This window comes from Lactuca sativa, chromosome 3, assembly GCF_002870075.4.
Source record: "Lactuca sativa cultivar Salinas chromosome 3, Lsat_Salinas_v11, whole genome shotgun sequence".
Lineage (NCBI taxonomy): Eukaryota > Viridiplantae > Streptophyta > Magnoliopsida > Asterales > Asteraceae > Lactuca > Lactuca sativa.
This window is the reverse complement of record NC_056625.2, coordinates 141133678-141157421: the sequence shown is the minus strand read 5'-3', so window position 1 is coordinate 141157421 and position 23744 is coordinate 141133678. Positions and strand designations below refer to the sequence as shown.

The following is a 23744-nucleotide window of genomic DNA, read 5'->3' as shown; positions in this document are numbered from 1 at the left end:
TTCCTATGGAGTTCTTATCTCAGATCTTCGCTACTGCTCATTAGGACAAGGCAGTCGACAAGATCTTCTTTGACGTGCTTGATCACAAGGCGTCAATTTCCAAGCAGAGGTTTTGCTCAATTCTAGGGTTTGAACCTGATTCAACTAGGGTTAACCCAGAATCGATTTCGGTGGGTCACCTGTTTTCAATGTTCTACAACATGGGGTACACTGAGGTGCTGACTACGATCATGAAATTCAAGAAATCGTGCCTGCCTCCTCAGTGGAATGGGTTGTTCACAGTACTATTCAAAGGTCTGTCTGAACGAAGTGTTGGATCAGACGGAGCAAGCTGTCTGTTTATCTCGATACTCTACGGGATCTATAATGGTATTAACTTGGACTACGGGTCGGTCCTATGGCAACAACTCATTTAGAGTCTGTCTTCTACTTCTCGGCATTCCGAGATTTCCTATGCTCGATTTTGGACTCTCATTACAAAATGGGTGATGGACAAGTATCAAGTCCCCATTGTTGCTGGTTCTCCAATGTCTTCGATTGGTACTTTCCATACCACGAAGATCATTGTCTCTGATGCCTCAAAATTTCAATTTATTGGCTCAAACCCAGAGACGATGTATGGAGATGTTCCTGCCGAAAGCAGGATTATTCTCACTTACAAGGATTTTCGACGCTCTGGTCCGAGAGAGCTTAGTCCTGAAATGCTCAAGTCCATCCATGACGCTGACAAGCCTGCGCCAAGGGGAAATAAAACTGACAAAGGCAAGGACAAGCAAGTTGTAAGGGAGCAAAAGGCCCTTCTCCCAAGAAGCGTAAAACTACACAGACTGTTCAGTCTCCTCCGCCGAAGAAGAGAAAAACTCAACCAAGGCGAAAGCTGACAATCGCCTCCTCCTAAAGCGAATCTGAGGGAGAGAGTTCGGATTCTGATGGATCTCCTCGTGGTAATACTCCACCACGATCGCCTACTCCAGAAGCTCACTTTTCAACTTCTCCAATCTCTTCTCCACCAGTTAAAATTCCCATTTCCATCCCCCCATCACATCCACCACTCAAACACCATCTACCTCCATCCCAGTTCCCCCACCCATCTTTACCGAACCAACCACAACCACTGCAGACGTAAGAACCAACGTATCAGATATAGGGGCTCATACTGACGCGCCCAAAGCCACTTCAGCCCCCAAACCCTCACCGACTACAAAACATACCACTCAACCCGAACCTACTACAAATATTGAGCCTCCACCCTCACCATCACCATCATCTCCTGCTCAGGCAGCAGAGGACGAAGAACCATTCCTCGGAGGGGAGGATATGACTTTTGATTCGGTCTATTACAGTCCGTTTCAAGTACAAAGTGACGACGATGATGATGCTCCTGTTACCAAGAGGCATCTCAAGGAGCTTCACGACAAGATCGATTTGCTCATCGCCTCCTCTTCTTCATCCCAGTCTACCATCTCTGAAGGTGCCATTCAGAAGATTGTTGATGCTTTTTCCAAAGCTCATCAACTCTCTCTTGACTCCGCTACTGCAGCCATTGATGCCTCAACCAAAGCCTGTGAGGCAGTGCCCGAAAAAGTCGATAAACTATTCACTGATGCGTCTTCTTTATTACAATCATTACAGGAAAATGCTGAAGCCACCAAAACAAAGCTGGAACCCATTGTCAATCAGCTGGCTTCATCAGTTGCATCAGAGCTGAAGTCGTTTGCTTCTCTTCGTCAAACTCTCTCAGACGACAACTCAGCTTTCAAGACAACCATTGAGGAGCGCCTCGCCAAGCTTCAAGACGATCTAGCTGCTAAGAACTCCCTCATGGATGCTCTTGCTTGGAAGACCACCGCTCTTAAGGTCAAGAGTATTCACCTCTCCAACTCACAAAAGGAGATTGAGTCTCTTCGATCTGAAAGAGAGATAATTTCTTCGTGTGTTTTGGATGTCCACTCAGCCATATCCAACATCCTGGAAGCACATGACCCGATACTCAACTATTCTGTCAGGCGAACTCTTGCAGAAAAGCTTGCTCGTGCCCTCTCTCTACTGAGCAAGATTGAAGGGCTCCTTGATTTCGTGTCCATTCCGAAACAAGGGGGAGAAAAAGAGAATGTATCTCAACCGTCTCCTTCTTCAACAGCAACACAAACAACCGAACCTCCACCTACAGGCCAAGCCTCAGGTTCTGGTGTTAAAGACAAGGGCAAGAAAATTGCTGAGGAGAGCAATGATGAAGATTAGGAGACCATTGCCGACCTTCTAAGGAAGCATGGTCGAGATAAAGATGTTGATCTCAGTGCTCGTGTAGCTAGAGAGGCTGAAGAAGCCGAAAGAAGACAAATTGAAGCACATGACCTTCTCGAGAGCAGGAAAACTCTTTTTCCTCCTTGGACTCATGAGAAGCTGCTGAAAGAAGCCATCGAAACACCCAGCATCTTGTGGCTAGAACCGGTGATCTCTTTAGATCGTTCTAATACTATCGATTCTCAGTTCGATATGCCACTGACCCGAAAGGCGTTCGTATTTCATGCCTTTGACAACGTTGCTGAGTTCCCTCATCCTCATCCAAAGGTTGACAGGGACTTAGTCGATTTCTATCTGAGGGCCGCTCAACCACAGTACCAAACATGGAGCGCTCAGAAGATTATCAATGTTCGGGTTCTAAAGCCGTACAAGGAAGGAAACTTCACTAACGTTCGGTTTAAGGTGCTGAGAGGATCTGCCAAGACCGAACATGCCATCTCGCTTTCTGATCTTCCCAACTTGAATCCACACGACTGGATCATCTTGCACAACATCCTTCTTACTAATGAAGCAGAATATGGTCCGATCATAGACCACATCAAGAGGATGCTTGTTTGTTACATTATGGAAGTCGCTAAGATGGATCAGGAGATAACGACTGTATTCAAGAAAAAGCCTACCATATCTCCTGTTGGCTCAGCAAGTGACCTAAACATGATTCAGATGGGGAAGATAGATCCAAAGAGAAACTCCGTTATGTTTACCAGAAACGAAGGCTAGAAATGTTTTTTCGCTTTGGCAGACAAACATCTCTATACCACTGCATGTTTGGAACATGTCTTAGGGATCATCCATCGGTGCAAGCAAAATTCAGCGGATGACAAGAAGTACTTTGATGATATGATTCAATGGTACATTCGCTTCAGACAGACTATTCTCGCCCTGATCTCGCGTCTGTTTGATACAACCAAGAAAGTTCCAGCAGCTGGTCCAAGCAAGAAGAAATAATTGTCTCACTCCAAATTGACGCAAAAGGGGAGATTGTTAGGTCCAGCTTAGTGTTGTGTCTATTGGGCTCGTTAACTAGTCCATGTTTTGTCTCCGGTATGGGCCTGTCCATCTGTGAGTTTTATGTAGGGTTTATTATAAATAGATGCTTCCATGCATCCTAGAACAAGAGGATTAGATAAGTATTTTCAAGCATATTCATCGTTCTTGTTTTTGTAACCCTAGAATCCTCTACAGTAGAAGTTCTTAATCGAGCTCTGCTGAGGATTGAGTTAATCTAATCATTCGACTCATTCAGATCCATACTTGTGTTTTATTTCGCTGTTTTTTTTTACGTTCTTTATTTACCTGTTACAAAGATCTAATCGATCAAAGAGTTTTTATAACTTATCACATATTTTTTCTACCTTCTGTGCACAAAACATAACATATCTAATACTCGTGATAATTTGCACAAGTAATTAGACATCTTTCATATAGTTTGATTACTTTGTTCACGTCATCACATCCTTCAATGAAATCAAGGTAGTTATGCCAGTTTTCAAGCTCTGTAACATTAAGTGGCCTAAAATGATAATAATGTCTCCTGATGGCTGTTTCAAAATCTATGATTTTAGAATCGAAATCCTTAGTTTTTTTTTTATAAAGTTCTTCTCTAAGGGAAATATAGGTCTCCAACTCTTTAGCTTCTGCTAATCCATCATTCGGATGGATCTCACCCTCACTTTCTTGATTCTTGAATTCCCCTTTTGCCCTTGCTGCAGCTTCAAGTTCTTCAGCTGTTCTCAGTTTTGGTAAAGGGCGACTAGCAGCTAATTCCCTAAAGCTATCAAACGTAAAAAAAAAAGTAGAATGAAAAGACGTGGCTTGAGTAATTAAGGAAAGATTGTGTTGAAAAAACATATATCAATCATCACCTGTTGAAATACCGATCCAACTGCTGATTAGGAATCTCCAATATACGTGTGTAAATCATGGCAAGATTCGACCATTTCTGTAGTTGATACTCATATTCAATGTATTTATCCCACAAAGAAAATGAAAAATAATCAGTTCCAACATAGGCTAGACCCCGTTCAAGTAGCCTTAAAAAAACATCATAAATAAAATATTTAGTAATATTAACCATAGATTATGGACTGCAATAATAGCTATAATGTCCCTGTATGCAAAATAGCTCCATTAAATGAGCATGACATTTTCCAAATGTACACACAAAACATTGAATTTACCTTCCCCCTAATAAAAATCATATAATGTCTGAGAAAGGTACTAAAAACAGTCTAAAAATAATCATTTGTTCCAACAAAACAATACTTAAAAAAACATGAAAATAAGAGTGTAATAATAATATACATCTTCTTCATAAAAAAAATCCAAGTTGTTGTGTAAGCATGGTATTTGAGGTATATAGTTTACCATTTTTACCTTTTACCTTTTCCATATTTCATATTTCATCAAAATATTAAATTCAATGGAGTGATTTAAGATGGAAAATTTGACACATTGACTGGTATGCCTTCTTGGCTGCAGCCAATTCGAATTTTTTAGTAGCAACTTCATTTTCTTCTAATTTGTTTGAACAAAAAACCGAATCCACCACGAAGAGCTTCACAATTTTGCCTAATATAGATATATATAAATTCATTTTTTATTATTCAATGTTTCTTTAAATTTTAAATTTGAAGTAATTGGGATCAAGTAATATAAGAGAGGACTTACAGGGCGACCAAATTTGGACATTTCAGCCACTTTGACTTTACGTTGACCAGGATACCCTTTATCAAAATAAAATCAACATTATTTTTATAAAATATAAGTGAATAATTGCTAAAAAAAAAGAAAAAAAAATCACCAGAGAGAATAACAAATCCATCTGAAGATACTCTTGATAATTATGGAAGAGTTTTGTTGAGGTACCTTGGTGACAAATAGTCAAGAGCATCTGAAACAATAACAAGAGAAAATGATTATGATTTATAAGGAAGAGGATACTTAATATCAGCAACACGAGCAATCCATTTTCTTGTAAGGCTTTTGCAGTTTGCATCACTTTCATCTAAATCATAAGGTTCAAGACCCCATGCTTCTGTATCTTCATCTTTCAATAATTTGGACATCACTGAACATGAATCGGGACCCATGTGTAGAACTTTATGCATGCTTTCACCATATGCTTTTTTTAGATATGGTAATGCTTGATTAATCTCTGCTGAACATGAAACACCACCTGCATATTCAACATATCAGAAAATTTATAATCATTCAGTAGATAACTGATTGTTAGTATTATCTTAAATGGTTTACCTTCAAGCCTACTTAGAGCCACTTTATCAATATTTCTTCCACCTGTTGTTACAAAGATAACTTTGATATAAGTTGAGATAGGAGAATATAGAATTTTTTTTAGCCAAAAGAAATTCATATGTACTAACCTGAACCACTATAAGCATAGCCAATTATGAGAAAAGCTCCCTGAAAGTTTTGAGAGAAGGGAAAGTCTCACTCAGTATTTTTTTAAGAAGAGAAGAAGAGTATCAAAGGTATAAATCATGAGTAACAGATGTTACAGTAGATGCAAAAGCTTTAAGAGGTGTGATTACCACAAGAACAAGGTCAATGGATAAGAAAGGGGAAGGGCGTGATTTTGGATTCAAGGATCCCCTAAAGGGAATGCCAGTTCCATCACCCAAACGCCTTGATAAACTAGCTGGCCTCCTTGACATCTCTATATGTTGTGATTCACCTGCAGAAAAATGTTTAACTCGTTTTATTATGAATTGAATTGAGTTATCTGAACTGAAACAATGGTAACTTTAAAAGATCAATGGATCCAATATCAGTGACAAATGGGGTGTTCCGCAATTTTAATTCAATAGCTGAGATTTTAGTATCCTAAATGGCTAAATCAATCCGTTAATTTTAATTGTTCTGAAGCTGATGAAGATTTCACTAATTTAAACTAACACAGTCATTTCCAAAACATGCTGATGGATAATTTTAATCGGGATAATTATCGAGTTAAAATAAGCGAGACTCAAAATCCTCTTTGAAAAAAATGAGAGAACGTAAGTGTCCCAAACTAATACATTAAGCGACTTGACCACTTGGTATGAATGTATGACGAAAACCTAACACAGAATTCTTCAAATCATTTTTAGCCCAGCAAAACAAGCAATTAACCAATTTCGTTACCACTCAATACACATAACAAAAAATTCACTAGAATCGATCAATTCAAAAGCATTAATCAACTGTTTTTTGACATAATTCATTGTTCATGTTGCTATATTCCTCGAATTTAACAAGCAAATAATCAACAATTGATTAAACAATTTATCGTAATACGAGAAACAAACAAAAACCACAGTGCGCGAGTGATGATTAGATAGAGAAAGAGAAAGTGTGTGTGTGTGTGTGTGTGTAACCTTTTTGCTGAGAAGTTGAAGGTTTTTGGTGTAGCTATGAGGTGCGACGATCTCCATCCGGTGGTGGCTTCACAGGGAGGCGATGGCTAATGGCGGTGAGCATGGAGGACTCGTTACTTAAGGAACTAAAGATTGAGAGAAGTAGATGGAGGGTTTATAAACCGAAACCCTAGTTCCAACAATATTCGTGGTTCCAAGAACTGTACCCATTTGATTTCAATTTCATGGCCCGGTGACCAAAAAACCTTCGATTTCACTAAGAACCAGAACCCTAGTTCCAACAATAGTCGGTTTTGTGGCCCTATATAGAATTTTAGGCATGAGACTCCTTGATTTCTGCCGACTGGGATGGGTGAAAGGAGAAGCACATCGTGGTTCATTTTTTGGATATTTGACTGAGCAAATTAGAGCGGGTGAAGAGAATAGGTGGAGACATTGGTTGGAGATCAGAGATTTGGTGATGTTGTGATGATGTTGTGGGAGAAAAGAGCAGTGACGGTGAGAGAGACATCGTGGCTCTCCGATTGAAGTTTTTTTTGGTATTTGATTGAGAGAGAGAGAGAGAGAGAGAGAAGAACGATTGAAAGAAGGTAGAGGAGAACATGGTGGCTTTTCAAACTTTTGGAATTTCATTTCCCCCGCGAGCTTCTAAAACGCATGTTTATGAAAAAAAATATATAAAGCGACGTGCGCACACGACACACATTTTATCATATGCGCCCACCATGTTTTTTTTGGACACTAATTTTAGGGTACGCACAAATGCGTGCCCTCTATTCTTCAAATTTTATAAGAGATGACATTATTTTTTGGACGCCCACTTTTGCGTATCGTAAATCACTGCATGTCATTGTTTGCGCGTCATTAAAGGCTATTTTTCTAGTAGTGATGATAGCAGGCCTTAGGGAATCAGGTTGGGAATTCCAGTCAGGACATGAATTCAGTTTGGGATGATAGGTCGTGTGTATGTTGGATGTTGGATGTGTTCGGCTTAGTAATCAGCGACCGAGATAGTGCGAGAAAGTGTTGTAATTCTGAAGATGTAGTCGTAGCATTCACTAGTAGCTAGATAGTGTTAGAGTGTTGTAAGTCTACGAGTGTAGCTGTAGCATTCACTAGCAGCTAGATAGTGTTAGAGTGTTGCAATTCTGTGGGTGTAGCCGTAGCATTCACTAGCAGCCAGATAGTGTAAAAAGTATTGTAAGTCTGCGGGTGCAGCCGTAGCATTCACTAGCAGCCAGATAGTGTGAGAAGGTGTTGTAAGTCTGCGAGGGTAGTCGTAGCATTCAATAGCAGCAAGATAGTGTTAGAAGTGATGTAAGTCTGCGGGTGTAGCCATAGCAATCACAAGGTTGGAAGATAGTGCTAGAGTGTAGTAAGTTTGTGGGTGTAGTCGTAGCATTCACTAGGTTTGTAGATAGCATGAGTGTGTTGTTAGAACGTGAAAGGAACAGTGGTACCCACCAGTTCGGGTGCAGCCGTGAGGGCGTGACAAATCCACAGGTTGGTTTATGGTTTTCCTAGATGAATTAGACCTGTTTGAGCTAGTGATAAGACCGTAGGAACATCATTGTAGTCAAGGGATCAAGGAAGCGATGGACCATTTAAGGTTGTTTGTGGTATAAGGCTACCCTTGGTCATGTAGCACTCACTTTTAGCAATGGGTTTGGGTGATGTCAGGATCTGACGTATGGACCCGATTAGTTAGATCATAAAATCGTTAGAGCCGCAGTGGCAAGATAACTAGTGGTAATTATTGAGAAAAGAGGATTGTATTTGAAAGTCGCATGGGGACGGATGTGTGGTAGTTCTCGTAGCTCATCAGTCGGGCCATAATCCGGTATTTCAGATGACTGAAAAATGGATTGAGACCAGGAAGGTCTCGGTAGATTTTGGAAAGCAGCCATGTAGCAGCATGTTGTTTCAGGCAGTTCAGTGTTTCGGGTAGATCGGTGCTTCAGACAGTTTTGAGTCTCAAGCAGTAATGGTATTTTAGGATTTCATGTATGGTAAGCGTAACATATAGTTGAGTAATGCTAAGTCACCCACAATAGGATCCAACTATAATGATTATATATGGGCGGTTTGTCAGGGAGTCAGACCATATCGAGACTTTGAATTTCAGATTGAGTGGTGTGATCCTGTTGCAAGGAATTCGTTCATCTTTGGGTTTTAGGACCCTGCGAGGGATAGTTTTGGTTGCCTTGGGAAGGTTGGGGTTATGTTCGGTGTTGTGGCCGAGTTGATCAAGTTGTATGGCATATCAAGAATAGTAAGGAAGGATTTCGAGTACGAAATCTAATTTAAGTGGGGGAGAATTGTAACACCCTGTTTATTAAATAAATAAACAAGATTAAATAAACTAAATAAATAAATGAACCTCGGGATGAGAAATATATTTTTATATTATTTTGTACGAGCCCTAAATCCATAATAATTAAGGGATGTTAGCTGTGGGAGTTAATTGTCATAATTTTTGGAGATGTGGCGGTTAGCCACTTTGTAAAGATTTCCGAGGGCAAGGGCTAAAGTGTAAGTTTCAGAGTTAAATTGAAAACAAAATTGTGAGGAGGGGCGGAAGTTGGATATTTGGATCGAAGTTTGGAGGAACACAGGATATACCCGGTAATCTCTTTACCCTATTGTTACATTGCCAAACCCTAGCACATCCTTTCCTAGCCGCCACCATCTTCTTCTCCACCCTCCCATCCGCCATCTCCTCACCACCACCGAAGAATCACCGGAGCAGCCATTAACTTGGTTTTGTCGTCGACGAAGAGGAAGAGTCACAAAGTGATCGTAAATCATAGTTCGTGGGTGTTGTTGTTGTTCGCGGTTGGGTTGCACGCATCCTCTTCTCATTTCTTTTGTTGCTCCGCTTCATTTGAAGTCCGCCACCGTCACGCTGTTGTTGCCTCCGACCATCTCCTGTCGCCGAGAAGGTGGTTGCGGTTGTGTTTTCTTTATTTTTGTGTGAGCTATTGTTTCAGAATTGTTCATGTCGTGGGTTGTGGGTGTCATTCTGTGTGTATTGTACGTGTGTCCGGTTAGGGTGACGAGTGAGTATGCGTTCATCCATTTGATGCATGAGGATGGCCGGAAATCAAGAAAAGACCACCATGGCTACCAACCATGGTGGTTGCCACCAATATTTATTTTCCGCCACCAACAACCACCATCGGTGGGCGGCTGTGTGTGAGTATTAGGGTGCCATTGAGTGCATTTTGGGTCGTGATGTTGTTGAGATGTAATCTTGGCCAAAAAACTAAGAAGATAACCACCATGGTCGCCAGCCATGGTGGCTACCACCATCTACCACCGTCAGCCACCATAAGGGTGGTTGTGTATGTGTTTATCTATTAGTGTGTGTGTGTGTGTGTGTTTATTTTTGTGTTAAAGCATTGTAAATTGTAATTAGAGATTAGAATAATGAAAAGAAACTCATGACCACCAGCGTAAGGTGGTGGCTGCCGCCACCAGCCGTCGTCTTGGGTAGCGGTGTGCTTGTTTGTGTTTGGATTTCATTTGGGATGCTTGGACAAATGGACTAGAACCATAACCACCACTGTGGGGTGGCCGCCGCCGCCGTGAGCTACTGTTGACCACCACTACCCGAGGTGGTAGTGGGTGGTACCCGACTTAGGAGAACCCTAATTTTCCTAATGAAACCCTAATTGGTCTAAGGACTTAGCTTTTGGGCCTAATTGGGTTGTTATTGGGTTGGAAACCCTAATTAGGGTTTAAAAAACCCTAATTTTGGTATTATTGGCTTGGACTTATCAAGAACCATATTTGGACAATGGGAACGGAATTGTAAATTACACCCAATCACACCATACGATTTATCTAGTAGAGTGATGTACTTAATGGATTAAGTCCTTAATGGGTTAAGTAAGAAACACTTAACCCTAATCGTCATTTTATGTGAAAATCCTGATTTCACTTGGGCCTTGAGTTGGGCCTTTCCATTGGGCTTTTGTGATTGGGTTATTAATGGGCCATCCAAAATCAAGCATATAGACTAGAACAATTTAATGGACTTTAAGGTAAGGCCCATGTAAGGGGTTTGGGCCCAATTTGGAAAATTGGGCCATACATGGGCCATAATTGGGCCTTTATGATTATGAGATATTGGGCCATTTGAAATGCCAAATGTCGGACTGGACTAAATGGTTGGGCGTTAGAATAAGACCATGTAAAGGTTTGGGCCCAATTTGGAAAGTTAGGCCATATGTTGGGCTTTGACTCATAGTTGACTTTTGGGCCTTTGGATTGGGCCTTGGGCTTGAATCAAGCTAAGATAGGGGTAAAGTAGCATTTTACCCCAAGTACATACTTATGGTTATGTGTTGGAAGCCGATTATTAATTGGGTGTTATTTTGATGTTGACAGTTTAGGAATCCGTCATCCAGCAGCTAGGGTTTCGTCTGTGGGACTTCAGCAGTGTGAGGTGAGTTACCTTCTAGTAGAGGTGGATCTAAGGCACCAATGTCAGCCCACCAGTAGGTGTTATATATGTGATTATTGTCTTTGTGATAACTGTCTGGTTTGTGCCTATCTGATATGCTCTATGTGCTAGGATGCTCTTGCATATATGTGCTAGTAGTAGTTGGGGTGAAATAGTCCTTAGATACCGCTTGAAAGATACTCATGGGGTAGTCAGTACCCATGCATGCCTAGCAGTATTTTCATGATATGATGTTATGTGATAGTGGTAGTAGGGGGAATAGTGTTGGATAAGGTGTCTAAGTCCATAACTTATTTGGTATATACTTGACCCGACCGGCATGGTCCATTTGGGTTGCATCTCATCCAAACTATTATGGATAATTTTATGAGAGTTATACACATATGTTTATTAATATATTGTGAGTTATAATATATTAATATGAAGTTACGTTATTTAATTAGTTTTAGTCTTAAATTAATTATGGATTAATTTAGAGATTAAAAGGAATACTAATTAAATTATGGGCTATTTGTTTTATATAGTGTGGGCTAATACTCATTTGTTAATGGGCTAGGCTTATGTGGAAGTCCATGGATGATCCATGGAGCTTTTAACCCATGGATCCTTGGAATAGGAAAAGACATGGGTTATTAGGGTTTCACCCTAACCATGCATACTATATAAGCATGCTTATGGAGCATGAAAGTGAGCCTAAGATAGCCTAAGAGAAAGCTAGTGTTCTAGTGTGTGTGTGCATGTGTGTGGCCGAAAATACAAGAGTGTGTATACTCTCTCAAAGTTTTCCAAGTGTTTGTGGTGTTTGTGATTCCATTTGAGGCATTCACACTATTGGTGCTTGGCCCTCAAACTCCTAAGAACCCAACACAACAAAGGTATGTAATCTCTTCTAACTCTTTTATGTTGAAATGTTCCCCATGCCATGTTAGATAGGTTATAAACCTTGGAAAATTATTATTTTGCATGTATTTAGACAAACATAGATCCAAGGTTTATTAGGGTTGCATGCACACTTAGGAAGTGTTAGATTGCTCAAAACCCAACAGTGGTATCAGAGCCTAGGCTTGCTTGTTTGATACTTGATGCAAAATAGTGAAAAAAGTCGAAATCGTTGCTGTCTGCATGCTAGACTCGCCGAGTCCATTGGGGGGACTCGCCGAGTCCAAGGCAAACTTCAACCTACTCGACGAGTCCGTTCGTGCACTCGGCGAGTAGGATCGAAAGAATGCAGAATCTCGACTTTTGCTGCTGGAAATGGACTGGAAACATTACCCTAAATTGTTTTGGTGTTGTAAAACTTATTTTAATTGGTGTAATGGTTGTTCTAATCCATTTACAATAGCATATATCAAAAATCCATGTTTTTATGTGTTCATATAATTCTTGAATTTTTGATGATCATGTTCATGTTCTTATGAATTTAGAAAATGATAGGAATTATTTGCTGAATTGTTTAGAATTAATTCTTAATCATTTATGTGTTTTAATGGAGTCCATAATTTGTCCTCAAGTTATGGATTACCAAAGGTCACTTTCATTTAACACACACTTAAAACACATAAGTTACATGAAAATGAAGAGTCTTCAATTTTATGAACCTTTAATTCATAAGTTATGAAATGAAGAGTTTTGCAAAGTTACAAAACTTGTCCTCAAGTTTTGGAATTTGTAAAGTTTCACACACTTTAATAAACTTTAATTCCAAACCTTAGAGTTTTAATAGTTAAAATTCAACCCTTATACTATTTATAACATTAATGGTTAATTATTATATATATGTATAAGAATAAGTCGTTTTACCGTTAGTAGGCCTCATTCACGAAGCCGGTCTATAAGGTGGGTATAAGGTTGTTGCCTATAAAATGGCGACTTAATGGGTGTATACTCTCACCCACCGCTTGCTTGATCGGTGGAGGGTCGTTAGCCGAACGGGTAGAACAACGACTTTAAATCTTCATTAAAAGTATAATGAATATTATAAAATAACTAAACTCTTTTAAATTCCCAATCTTAGTTATTTTAGGAAAATGTGAACATGGTGCTAATCCATGGAATTCACACTTTGTACCTTACCAAGTCGTTAGTGGAGCGTGTGTGGTTAACCGGCACACTAATTAGACTAGTAAGGATCACGAAGGGTAACTTAATGTTGTCATAGATCAATGGAGCGTGTGTGGTTAACCGGCACATTGATTAGGTGATAATATTAGGAGTACCAAGTGAGTTAGCATGGTTATTCACACCTTGTTTTGTGATCCTCGGCATCCCAGTCACAAAACTTGAAGGGCACAATCGAGATTGAAACATGCCATTGAAAAGTTCAATGAATCTCAAAAGAATCTAGGAATTTCAAATCCAATTAAACCTAATTAATCATTTCGTTTTCATGGTGGAAATTGGTGAATCGTCATTCGCCTACCTTTCAAATATATTATTACTTAGATTACGGCATCCCTCTTCTAAGTGTAATATATTGTGATTGGATCCTAGCCTTAATATTACATTTGGGTGTCTTATTAAGGATCCTAAATATCTAATCTAAACTTACTTTCTTCTTTCAGATGTCTTCCAACACTAATGCTTCAGGTTCTAACCCAACTGGTTCTTTCTCTCTCATGAATCTTTGTGGGAGGGTCATCTTTGATGGTTCCAACTTCATGGATTGGATTAGGAACATCAGGATGGTTACTCGTTACGAGGACAAGGAATATGTCCTCGATAAGGAGTTAAAAGAACTTGATGAGTCTACTGCTACTCCTGAGGAGATCGCTGAATTCAGGACTCATGAGAGAGATGCTACTAAGGTGGCATGTATCATGATGGCCACGATGACAGCCGAGCTCCAAAAGTCATATGAAGATTTCTACCCTTTTGAGATGCACCAAGACTTGATGGAAAGGTACCATCAGAGTGCTCGTCAGGAGCGGTATGAAATAATCTCCTCCATAATAACTACCCGCATGAAGGACGGTGAATCCGTCACGGGCCACATGCAAAAGATGCAAAGGTATGTGGACCGTTTGCTGAAGCTGAATGTTAACATCCCCGAGGAGTTAGCAATTGACATCATTTTGCACTCCTTGCCTTCTTGTTATGATCATTTTCGAATGACATATCATATGAACAAGGAGGAAGTTACCCTCAGCAAGCTTCAAGGACTCTTGAAGACCGCTGAAACCGGTCTTAAGGGTAAAGCGGTTGTTACTTCTACTACTCCTACTCCAACTTCTACCCTTGTTTTAGCTATTGGGCAAGGCAAAGGGAAAAAGAGGAAGCACCCTTCGAAGGGTACCAAGGGAAAGTCTCTTGAAGGCTCCTCATCCAAGACTAAGAACGGTTCTGTCACTCCTTCTGCCATTCCAAAGGATGCTGAATGCTTTTATTGCCATGAAAAGGCACACTGGAAGCGAAACTGCCCTAAGTACTTGCAGGATCTAAAGGATGGGAAAGTGAAACCCACCTATGCAGGTATTTACACTATATTGTCTAATTACTCAACATATTCTAACTCTTGGGTGCTTGATACAGGAAGTGGTATTCACTTATGTTCTGATTTGCAGGGCCTAAGAAGAAGTGAGGATGTGGAGCACGGGAAGATAAACTTAATCATGGGGAATAGGAAGGTTTCACCTGTTTCCAAGATTGGAGTTTATACTTTGTTGCTTAATAATGGGTTAAAATTAGATTTGAATAAATGTGTATACTCGTCTGAAATGGCGAGGAATATTATTTCTTTTCATGCTTTGTACAAACAAGGTTTTACCTTTTCGTTTGATAATGAATGTGGTGGTATTAATGCTTTCTTTAATAATGTGTTTTATTTTAAAGCATTACCTTGTGATGGCGTGTATGAAACTGTGTCGATTGTAGACAACTTAGGAAATAATGTGTTGTATATTGATTCTTCTACTAGCCTAGATAAAGCATCATTGTGGCATTGTCGTCTTGGACATGTAAACAAGAAACGCATAGACCAACTCCAAAAGAGTGGAGTCTTGGAATCATTTGACCTCAAATCAGATGATAGTTGTGAATCTTGTCTACTTGGAAAAATGACAAAATCACCCTTCACTGGAACTTGTGAGAGGGGTGAAGGTTTGTTGGACCTAATACATACTGATGTATGTGGGCCATTCAAAACCGCCACAAGGGACGCTAATCGGTATTATGTGACTTTTATTGATGATTATAGTAGATATGGGTATGTCTACTTGATCAAACACAAGTCCGAAACCTTTGAAAGGTTTAAGGAATTCAAACAGGAAGTAGAAAATCAATTGGGCAGGAACATTAAGCTGCTTCGATCCGATCGAGGTGGTGAGTATCTTAGTACCGAGTTCCTTGACTATCTTAAGGAGTGTGGGATTGTCTCACAATTGACTCCTCCCAGGACACCACAGCTGAATGGTGTAGCTGAGAGGCGTAATCGTACCTTGTTGGACATGGTTCGCTCTATGATGAGTCGAGTTTCGTTACCAATCTCTTTTTGGGGGTATGCCTTAGAGACTGCCGCCCATATCCTTAATCTAGTCCCTACAAAGAAGGTTACCAAAACACCTCATGAAATGTGGACTGGGAAGGTTCCCAATTTGGACCACATCAAAATTTGGGGTTGCGAAGCCTTCGTGAGGCGTGAAACTCATGATAAGCTTGAACCCCGAAGTGAAAGGTGTATTTTCATCGGCTACCCACAGAAATCCTTCGGTTACCTTTTCTACAGACCCAGTGAGAATGTGGTCTTTGTAGCACGAAGAGGGATCTTTCGCGAGAAAGAATTTATAAGCCAAGGAGACAGTGGGAGGCAGATTGATCTTGAAGAAATTCAAGAATCAATTGGTGAAGGAACCTCAGACACTAGCAATCAACCTGAGATAGAAACTCCTGTTGATCCAGCTGACGAGTCTGTACCTCCGAGACGTTCCACACGGGTTAGGAACACACCTTCGTTTTATTATGGTTTTCATATTACTACGGAAGGTGATACGTTTATTAGTGATAGTACACTAGTAAATTTGGATGAACCTAGCAGTGTTAAGGAAGCCATGGCAGGCCCGGAGTCTGCTAAATGGAAGGAGGCTATGGACAGCGAGATACAGTCCATGTATGACAATCAAGTTTGGAACTTGGTTGACAATGTACCAGGCCGTAAAACAGTCGGGTGCAAATGGATCTTCAAAAAGAAGACCGACATGGAAGGAAAAGTGCATACTTATAAGGCTCGACTGGTTGCGAAGGGTTTTACTCAAACTCAAGGTATTGATTATGATGAAACCTTCTCGCCGGTGGCCAAGATTAAGTCTATTAGGGTTATGTTAGCCATTGCAGCATTTCATGATTATGAAATATGGCAAATGGATGTCAAAACCGCTTTCCTTAATGGAAAGTTGGCTGAGGATGTGTACATGAATCAGCCAGAGGGTTTTGTCAATGCAGAGCACCCTAATAGAGTATGCAAGCTTAAGAAATCCATTTATGGATTAAAACAAGCATCTCGTAGCTGGAATCTTTGTTTTGATGAGAAGGTAAAAGAGTTTGGCTTCTTGAGAAGCGAAGATGAGTCTTGCGTGTATGTCAGAGCTAGTGGGAGTATAGTTAGCTTCTTGGTACTGTATGTGGATGACATACTACTCATAGGAAATGACATCCCAACCTTGCAGGAGGTTAAGTCCTGGCTTGGGAAGTGCTTTGCTATGAAGGACCTAGGGGAGGCTACCTATATCCTAGGGATAAGGATATTAAGAGAAAGGAGTAGAAGACTAATTGGACTTAGTCAGAGTATCTACTTGGATAAGGTGTTGAAAAGGTTCAACATGGAGAATTCCAAGAAAGGAGATTTACCGATCCAAAGCAATACCAAACTGAGTAAGACTCAGAGTCCGAGTACAGAGGCTGAGATAGCTGAGATAAGCCAATTACCATATGCTTCCGCAGTTGGCTCGATCATGTATGCTATGACTTGTACCCGTCCTGATGTGGCATTTGCTTTGAGCATGGTCAGCAGGTATCAGGGGAACCCTGGCAAGGCTCATTGGACCGCGGTAAAGAACATTCTCAAGTACCTGCGGAGGACTAAGGATTGGGTCCTTACCCTTGGTGGCAGTGATGACTTGAGAATATTAGGGTATAGTGATGCTGGTTTTCAGACTGATAGGGATAATTTCCGCTCTCAGTCGGGCTGGATCTTTACCTTAAATGGAGGGGCAATTTCTTGGAAGAGTTCCAAGCAGGAGACGGTGGCTGATTCGACTTGTGAATCAGAGTATATAGCAGCGAGTGAAGCAGCGAAGGAGGCGATATGGCTAAAGAACTTCATCGGAGACCTTGGAGTTGTACCAGCTATTAAGGAACCTATAGAGATTTTCTGTGACAACAATAGTGCGGTTACCTTAGCCAAGGAACCAAGAGATCATGGCAGATCCCGAGACATTGACAGAAAATATCACTTCATAAGACACAAGATTGAAGAAGGACTCCTTGTGACAAGGAGGATATCGTCAGATGAGAATCCTGCAGATCCCCTTACGAAGGGACTGACGAGGGTTAAGCATTTTCAGCATGCGAGACGCATCGGGCTGAGGGACGATATTAGCTTTACAGATTAGATAGTTTTCCTGAAACTTGTAAAATGTAATCGACGTTTGATGATGAATAAAATTTGTGATTTATTTATGAGTAAAGTGTTACTATCATTGTCAATTATTTACTATTGTTTCAGTTTTGCATGTTTTGACTTCCAGAATAATTAATTTGTTCAAACCTCCACAATCGATCATACGTCGGAAGTAGGTATGAATCAAGATTGTCATGAATTGGGTTTGTAGATGCCTTAAAGGTGTTTAGGCATGGCAATGGTTGCTGCAACATTCATGAGTACTCATAAGTTATGAGTATTGGTATAAACCCACGCTCACTTGTATCACTTCATGGAATTTATCTCGAGTGATCGTGAGACGATAACATCATATAAATCTTTAAACCTAGAGATATGAGTTGTTACCTATGAGTTGGTTGTGCATTGATTGCACGTAAACGCATCAGTAACTTGATGTTATAAAACTTGCCTTTGTGTACAATTCAATAAGTAGTAGAACAAGCATATCAGTCGAAGTTTATCTGTTCCTTCTAGAAATAGAAGCGATATCCGGGCCCCTCGATGATTTTGTGTTGACCCATATACCAGGCCTGGTCAGAACTAAACCGATGTGTTCAGTGAAGTTCTTCGTCAAACAAATCGGATAATCGAGAAACAACTGCTAGACAATAAGCAAGACATAGTTCCATGTGTTTGTCCGGCTGATATCATGAGAACAGAGGATTATGTGATCACTTATCTAAAATGGCGCTTCATAGTTCGACAGAGTCTTCATTGTTCGAGGGAGTTTTCGAGAGCTACGATTGTTGGTTGGTTCCTGAAGTTATAGGCAAATATAGTTATTAGACTTATCCAAGTGGGAGTCTGTTGGATAAGGTGTCTAAGTCCATAACTTATTTGGTATATACTTGACCCGACCGGCATGGTCCATTTGGGTTGCATCTCATCCAAACTATTATGGATAATTTTATGAGAGTTATACACATATGTTTATTAATATATTATGAGTTATAATATATTAATATGAAGTTACGTTATTTAATTAGTTTTAGTCTTAAATTAATTATGGATTAATTTAGAGATTAAAAGGAATACTAATTAAATTATGGGCTATTTGTTTTATATAGTGTGGGCTAATACTCATTTGTTAATGGGCTAGGCTTATGTGGAAGTCCATGGATGATCCATGGAGCTTTTAACCCATGGATCCTTGGAATAGGAAAAGACATGGGTTATTAGGGTTTCACCCTAACCATGCATACTATATAAGCATGCTTATGGAGCATGAAAGTGAGCCTAAGATAGCCTAAGAGAAAGCTAGTGTTCTAGTGTGTGTGTGCATGTGTGTGGCCGAAAATACAAGAGTGTGTATACTCTCTCAAAGTTTTCCAAGTGTTTGTGGTGTTTGTGATTCCATTTGAGGCATTCACACTATTGGTGCTTGGCCCTCAAACTCCTAAGAACCCAACACAACAAAGGTATGTAATCTCTTCTAACTCTTTTATGTTGAAATGTTCCCCATGCCATGTTAGATAGGTTATAAACCTTGGAAAATTATTATTTTTCATGTATTTAGACAAACATAGATCCAAGGTTTATTAGGGTTGCATGCACACTTAGGAAGTGTTAGATTGCTCAAAACCCAACAAATAGTCCCCACATCCGGTCGATAGGGCCAAAGGATAGGTCGGACACCCCGATATGTCTGACAGTATGATTATGTTATGTTTCTATATGGTGGTAGTAAGGGTGAAATAGTCCCCGTAACCGGTTGACATAAACCGGAGTGGTAGGTCAGACACCCCGACATGTCTGACAAGGTAGGTTAGGCATCCCGGTATGCGTAGCAAGGGTAGGTTGAGCACCCCGGTATGCTCAGCAGGGTAGGTCGGGCAACCCAATATGCCTGACAGTATGTGGTTGTATGGTATGTCGTATGATGGGGGAAATCACTAAGGTTCATGCTTACGGTTTTCAGCTTTGGTTTCAGGTACTTCGTTTTCAAAGGAAAGGAGTCGGCTCGATCGCAGTGCATCACACTATGTTTTCTACACATGAGATCTTTGGGAATGCTCTCTGATATTGTTTTATGATAACATGTTTTGAATATTGACACTTTGGTTTTGACATGAGATGTTATTATGGATGTTTTTATACTTATGGTTTTATAATAACTTACTTAAAAATGAAATTTTTGGCCTTGAATTTTGGGATGTTACAAAATTGCTCCATCATCATTCTCAAAACTATAAAGATAACCATTTCTAAATAAAGCGTGAAAATAACTGATGTTTCTAGTCATTTCTAACAAATAACAACAATTGGTTAAATAAACCATAACACTATCATCAAACATAAGCTCATAAACTCCAATCCCGGTAATAGCTAACTTTCGCCTATTCCCCATGGTCAGGTTGAGCTTCCCATGCTCGACCTCTTTGCTTTTCCTTAATCCCTGCATGTGAAAACAAATGTTGAAACCACATCTAATATAGAGGACCCAAGTGTTTCATATATATATATATATATATATATATATATATATATATATATATATATATATATATATATATATATATATAAGTCTTATTGATTTCGATAGAGTGCATACTAGATGTAGAGAAATACAACTTTCCCTTTGCTTCTCTCACTTCTTGTAAGTACTTAGCGCTACTTCCCTTCCAATGTCCCTTTTGGCCATAATGAAAGCACATGGCTTCCTTTGGACCACCGACAGGAAGAGCATCAAAGTTGACTTTTTCCTTTGACCCACTATACTCTCTAATGTGGACTTTCATTTTCCACATGGGTTTTTAATAGTTCTTTCTCTTCTTCCCATTGTCATGTCGAATAGCCATGAATGGAGCACTTGCAAAACTATTTGAGTGAGACTTCTTCATTCTAGCTTTAGTAATTTGCAATAGATTATGAAGCTCAATCAATGGGGTTTTAGTATTTTTCAAATGACAAGTTAGGATGATGTGATCATAACTACATGGAAAGGATTTGAGCATGATGTCAAGGGAAAGCTCCATGTCAAAATTGAAATTGAGCTTCTCCAACCTCTATACGTGTCTCTACATTTTTGGCACATGAGCACACATAGAAACCTTAGTGACGTCATGAATGTGTTTTGTTGTAATCAGCAAATTCCTCAGTAGTGGCAGTTGCTTTATCATTTTCAGGAACAATATTCCTAAAAACATACTCTTTATTATCATATCGAAGTGTCATCTTCGAATTTCGCATCTAGTCCATATAGTATGGACCAATAAGCTTCTATTTTAACAAATTGACGATGGAGTGAAGTTGTGAGTTGGTGGACGAGGATGAGGATGAAGATTACAATTTTCAGACATCTAAAATAAGAGATAAGATTTTAGTCAGTTGCTTCAATGCTTGATATTTTAACCCAAATTAATATATATATATATATATATATATATATATATATATATATATATATATATATATATATATAAGGCTAGGATCCATAAATACAATTCGAAATTAAGAAGAGGGGTGTTGTAATCTAATTGTGAATTTATTTTAAGTAGGTAAAGCACTTTACCAAATTCAAACTAATATGAAAATTCCCAGATCTTGTGAGGTTCATTGAACTTTTCAATGGTATGTTTAATCTCAGATTATGTTCTTCGATTTGTCACTAGCATGTTAAGAATCAAAACCAATATGTGAATAACCATGAAAATGTATGTAACGTCCTCAAGGTTATTTATGATCTCACATTAAGGTGTCGGTTAACCACATACGCTCCATTAACAACCATAAACTTTAGAGTTTGTACTACCATTTCATCTTTGTAGTCACACATTAGTATGTTGGTTAACCATGAAGGATCCACTTATACATTATACTTTTAGTGTGATTAGTCTCCTATCAAATTCATTCGACTAACAACCCTCCACCACACAATGAAGGGTGGGTGACAAATACATCAATTCAACGATTATTTATAGGTTGTTTCCTTATACCTCTTCTATAGTGTGACTTCATGAATGAGGGCTACTCTTGATTAGACTGAATTTATATTATACATATAGTATTTTATATATATATATATATATATATATATATATATATATATATATATATATATATATATGGTGTAATTTAAAACCTTTTAAAAATACAAGGTATAAATTTAATTATCTTCAATAACTATTAATCAATTAATATTTTAAATCATTTAGATTTAATATTTATCTTTTAATTAAACAATTAATTAATTTTGTATTAAATCTTTTAAGGCAAATTCCATTATCTAATTATCTTATAACTGGATAATTATCTTTTATAACTTCCTCATTCAAATTAGGATTTCGTAATTATCTAATTTTAATATTCATATTTTAACCATTTAAAATTATATCAAATAATTAAGAATTTTCCTACAATTTGAAAAGGGCAAATAAATCCTGAATTTTAATTCTGAAAGATCACGAAGACGTAGGAAATGATTTACCATGTCGTGGTCTTAACGGATTACTTAATTTCAGGTTTTTGATTTCATTTTAATAAAGTCTAATGCACACATACAACCTACAAATTCTATCTATTATAGCAACAAACTTTATGAAACATCAATGTGACCTACTTAAACGAAAATCTAAGAGGATAAGAAACCTACATTTATCAACAAACAATTGATGCTAGAACTCTTCTTATAGATCTCCTTGGAATGAAAATCTCCAATAATGTTGGAGCCTCTAATGTCTCACCCCTGAACATTAGGAAACCCTACGATCGTTATTTAGGAGAGAGGAGAGCGAGAGAAATTCAAAATCTCTAGAGAAAAGGCTAGGGATAGGTTGTTAAGGTTAGTACCATTTATATAGCTGCCATATAACCCTAAAATCCTAGATTTAAATTTTAAAATAATATCTTAAACCAATTCAAATCTAATTTCCTTATCTGATCTAGGAGGCTTCCCGAATCTTTCCTAAGCCTCTCAAAACTGTGCATAGGATGGTTCTAGAATTTCATTCCATATTCAACTATTGAACAACTGCAATTTAACCACTGCACCTTTTATTAATTCTAATTAATTTAAAATGAATTCCATCTAATTATGATTAATTGTTAATTAATTATTACTATTTTCAATTAATATATTAATCACACACACACACACACACACACATATATATATATATATATTTATATTTATATATATATCATTTCTCTCTCTCTCTCTTAATATCAATCCAAGTTATTTCCTGGTTATGATGGAAACCCAAAAAGACTTTACTTTTATATTTCAAGATTATACCAATTTATTTGAGACCTTAGACACATAATCCAAAATTGATTCGACTACCATTGTTGTCACTGCTCGGTATCCTCCTTGCATCAATAAGCATATTCGATTTCAGTCATCCTCATCTTCGTCACTTTAAGGTATTCCTCTTAATCATGTTGTCTCTTATCATGTATTTGGCTTTGACAAAAATTAAGATTACCCTTGTATCATTTGTGGAAATTCCCAAATTGTTCATAACTCTCAACATAATGCTTAAGTTGAGGGGGAGTATTAACTAGAACAACCTACATACCCAACCTTCAACAACAAATTGTTACATCCCTAAAGACGCTTAGTGGTTTATCTAATATTTGTTTTAGAATTTGGGAGGAGTTAAAACTAATTTTGATAAAACTTAGATTGATATCACTGCTATGAAGAATTCCTTAATTCTTTCAGTGTCTATCCACGATCCTTCTTTGCCACCTCTTTAGCCTTCCAACAATGAAGGTCCTTCCATGTCTCCTTTATCACATGATGATCACCACTCATCATGAACTGCTCTTGCTGCTACTTCTACTCCCATTGATCCCTCCTATTCTACTACTCCTCCGGTGGATGATGATGTAAAAAAAGGAGAAGAATTCACCTATTAATTTGCTTGATGAAGAATAGAATTTAGATGAATTTTATGAATAAGAGGAAGCTAAAGGTTTCTTGGAGCTTGATTTTCTGGGTCAC

At 38.7% G+C, this 23744-nt stretch overlaps 1 pseudogene; it reads right to left on the bottom strand.

Annotated features, from left to right (window-relative positions):
- Positions 1 to 3783: 3783 nt before the first annotated feature.
- On the bottom strand, positions 3784 to 6105 carry LOC111911613 (probable pectin methylesterase CGR3; annotated as a pseudogene).
- Positions 6106 to 23744: the final 17639 nt, after the last annotated feature.